The 4,368-nt window shown below is 43.9% G+C and overlaps 1 long non-coding RNA gene across 1 annotated transcript; it reads right to left on the reverse strand.

The window, feature by feature from the left end:
• Window positions 1-2,961: 2,961 nt before the first annotated feature.
• On the reverse strand, window positions 2,962-4,053 carry LOC135057910 (uncharacterized). The gene is made up of 3 exons (XR_010244453.1): window positions 4,032-4,053; window positions 3,191-3,305; window positions 2,962-3,111 (listed from the first exon to the last, which is right to left on the reverse strand). It is a non-coding gene; the product is annotated as an uncharacterized LOC135057910 (long non-coding RNA).
• Window positions 4,054-4,368: the final 315 nt, after the last annotated feature.

A 4,368-nucleotide genomic window follows, 5' to 3' on the forward strand; every position in this document is an offset into this window, starting at 1 on the left:
GCATCATCACACTGCATATCTACATCTTCAGAAGGACAACATATCCTAGCATGCCCACACTCCATGAAAGCCTGCCTTACTAAATAAATAAGGTCAAACAGGTTTGGATAAAGCAAATAAGCATTTTGTGAGTGTAACTTTCACAACACAAATCATTGTGTCGTTAGGCTGGCTAACAAAGTGACTCGTGCGACTTTTTTATAAAAATTTTTGCAATACCCAAGCACAATTGTAAAAGTAAAACCACACAAAAATTAACACTCAGGTCTAAATGTGTTGCATATAATGTTTCACATACAAACCTTGTTGTGCACGCAAACCTGTTGACATAGTGATTAGCAACCACATGTAGACACTGTATATATAATGTCCTGCACACAAATGTGAATGCATCATCCATACCATGATGAAGAAGACAAGCATTTAACCTTGACAAAAGATTGCCCACAGTACAACAATGCATTTATTTGAATGTGTTTTTTATGTTGTAAATTTGTTAAAAAAGAATGTGTGCGAACTTACTCTCCTCTGCCACTTGGTCACCTCCCTCTAGTGGCTCCGGGGCCTCTGCTGCCCATTCTGTGGGTGAATTTTGCTGGCTGGGGGATGGAGGCTGCATGGGTGAGGTTGGCTGGATGGGGGATGGGTGCTGGCTGGGGGATGGAGGCTGGATGGGTGATGTTGGCTGGATGGGGGATGGATGCTGGATGGGGGAAGGAGGCAGGATGGGGGAAGGAGGGTCCAATTGTGTGACAGGATGGAAGGGGGAGGTATTTACAGAGGGGGTTTGGGAATGATAGGGTGAGGGTGGTGGTGTGTTTTTTTTGGGACACAGAGGGTGAGGGGGGCAGAGAGGGGAATTTGGATAAAGAGTGGGATTGGGCTGGAGAGGGGGTGTGGGCTGGAGAGGGGGATTGGGAAAGAGAGTGGGCTTGGCCTGGAGAGGTGGAGTGGAAAATTGATGCTGAGGTGGCTGGAGAGGGTGAGGTGGCTGGAGAGGGGGATTGGGCAGGAGAGGGGGTTTGGCCTGGAGAGGGGGTTTGGGCTGGAGAGGGGGATTGGGCAGGAGAGGCTGAGGTGGCTGGAGAGGGGGATTGGGCAGGAGAGACTGAGGTGGCTGGAGAGGGGGATTGGGCAGGAGAGGGGGATTGGGCAGGAGAGGTGGAGGGTGATCCAGAAGGGGATGGGGCTGGAGGATGTGGCTGTTGTGTCCTCCCAGCACCAGCACCTTGCCGTTGTGCTCGCCCTAGAATGACATACGTCATTTTTAGTTTTTAACATATACATTTTGAACATCAGCATATTCCTATTACTCTGTTCTGTCCCATGTTAAAAAGACAGGGGTAACATTACTAAGTTAGTAAAATGTTTACACTGGTGATGTTGTCCTTAGCAACCAATAATAATATAAATAAACTTTCTTAAGCACCTTCTATCCCATAATATATATAATCTGAATGTTTGTTATAGGCAACATCACCAGTTCTCAAAACCAACAGGAATTTTATTAAAAAACCACTGAGCAGGTTATTGTGTTCAGTTGTCAGCCTGTGTAGTAATTATGCACAACAACATACAGTCAGTACCATACCTCCCAACATGAGCCTCTCCAGGAGGGACAGAATGTTCTGCTCCGTCACTTCACTCTTAATGTATGATTGCCATCACCTGTGCTGAGAAAACTTTATTCAATAAATTAAGTGACAAGTCCAGAAGCAGAGTATTCTGTCCCTCCTGGAAAATGTCATGTTGGGAGGTAAACATCACTGCTTGACCTACCCACACACACTCATGCTTATTGTAAGTGTGCAAATTAACACACTCTCACTTAGTGAAAGTATGCTTAGGTTATGCGTAAAATCCGTCATGTACCGAAATGTAACTTACTGCGGCCACGTAGGGTCCGGATCTGTTGGCGTAGCTCCACCAACAAGTCTGGCGTGCGCCTTCGCAGGTCGCTCCAGCGCCTCTCCAGCTGGATTATCGACCTCCGGCTGCGGATGCGGCTCCTTAACAAGCGCCGGACCTCCGCGTAGGCCTCGCGCTTTACCCAATTTGGGATAAAGCGCCCTACGCGGCGGTCCATCACCGCCACCAGCACGCGGAGCTCACGCCGGGTGAAGGGTGCAGCACGCATCATGGCAATGGCGTATTTCACATTTGGGCATATATTTATAGTGTGTGTTGGCATGTGATTGGTCTAAAATCTATGCTGTCATCTAAATAAACTTTATTGATGTGTGCATTGAATAAACTTTATTGCTGTCTGCAGTGCTGTGAAGAGCAGAGGGGTTAGTTCGCTATAGCGGAAATACGCAGTCGTGGAAGAGCATGATAATAAACGAACCTATTCTCACAATTCCCCACACACACACACACACACACTTTTATTATAATTTAAACATAAATCTGTGTACTCACCACATTTTGTCTGAACAATCAGCTGCACAGTCACAAAGTGTTCAACATTTAGTATCATATGTTGTTGTTTTTTTAAAGAAAACAGGATTAGAAAACAAAAACAAAAATATTTAGCAACGTAACAATATTTAACAAAGAATAAAAACATTGTAAGGTTAACATGTTTGAATATTTACATAAACAACTAATAATATATTCACACACACCAAAACAATTACACAATGACCTTTCAATAGCTACATAAATGACATCAGAGCAAAATGAACATAAACAGTGTTTTTTAACAAAAATAAAATATTGAAAAAAAAACACTATACCTGAAATATTCTTGCACAATGCGTGCCCTTACTTCGCTTCCCCTCCGGGAAACACTCCCCCCACCGAATCTCCGCCCAACCCCTGGCTCCTCATCTGGCAATTCCTCTGTGTGAGGAAGCTCAACGCAACTCCTTACAGCGATGTTATGTAGAATAGCGCACAGGACCACTATTTTACTTACCATCTCTGGCGAATACATGATGTCACCACCAGTGCGGTGGAGCACACGAAAGCGTCCTTTAAGGACACCAATCGTGCGCTCCACCAGCTGTCTAGTGGCAGTAAGCGCGGAGTTAAATGCCGTCTGTGGTCCTGGCCTGGGCTTACTGTAAGGAGTCATGAGCCAGGGGGTGCAAGGATATCCACGGTCTCCTGTTTGATGAGAAGACAAGAAAATAATTAGAATGTAAATATTTAAAATATTATTGTTAGAAAATAAATAAAAACACACCCAATAACCACATGTCTTGTCTTTCCATCGATCTTAATCTGTGCCATATCCCTGATTGTCTAATGACATGGGCATCATGGGAGTTCCCCGGGAACTTAGCATTCAGGGACAGGATCTGGAGGGATGGCCCACAAACAACCACTACATTCAGAGAATGAAACAGTTTCCTGTTTCTATAAATTTCTTCATTATGTCTTGGTGGTACAATAGCTACATGTGTGCCATCCACAACCCCAATAACATGTGGGAAGCGACTACCACCTTCCTCAAATTGCCGCTTCACCACATCTAGGGCCCCAACATCCAAAGGCATAGCAATAAATTGCTTAACGCGCTTAATAAAAGCATGGGTGACACGCCGCAGGACCTTACTGAACTGGCCCTGCGACATGCCGCCAACCAGATCGCCCACAACATGCTGGTATGAACCAGTGGCCACAAAATGTAACACAGCAAGGAATTGTGTCAATGCTGGTATTGCTGTAGGATACCTAATGGATTGTTCTAGATCACTCTCTATTATGGAGAGAGTGTCTAGGATTAGATGAGGTGGCAGCCTATATCTGCGCACAACCACATCATCAGGCATCCCAAAAAGGAGGACACGGGTACGGAAAATTGGTGGCCTAGCACGCCTCCGTTGCCTTGGATGATGAGGAGCCGGTTGCGGTTGGAGGGCTTGCAGCGGTTGGGGTGGGAGTAGTTCCGTGGGTTGGGGTGGGAGGGCTTCAGCTGCCACATGAATGGACATCACCAACTTAAAATGAAGGTAAGAATCAATTTATTTAAAAAAAACATTGTCAGCCATAATCAAAGTCAAAGTGTATGGGTGTTAACTTACTGGAGGAGCATACTCCATTTCTTCCAGAATAAAATACGGGTACAAAACAAAAAATTGGGAACAAAACAAAAAGAAACCTTTAGCTAATTATTTAAAACATAGGTTAACATCACTAAAAAAAAAAGGATTTGAGATTTCAAACATACCCATATAATAACTGCCACAATATATAATAAAACAACTAAGTATGAATAAAGTTATTTGTAAAGCAAATCTTAAAATTTAAATAAAAAAACAAGCTAATACAGCAAAAATCAGCCCTACTTTGTCAAAAGTAAATGCTTTGTAAACCAAGAAATAACACCTACAAGAGAGAGAAATGGACCAAAAAAAAAAA

Source organism: Pseudophryne corroboree, chromosome 3 (genome assembly GCF_028390025.1).
Source record: "Pseudophryne corroboree isolate aPseCor3 chromosome 3, aPseCor3.hap2, whole genome shotgun sequence".
Classification (NCBI taxonomy): Eukaryota; Metazoa; Chordata; class Amphibia; order Anura; family Myobatrachidae; genus Pseudophryne; species Pseudophryne corroboree.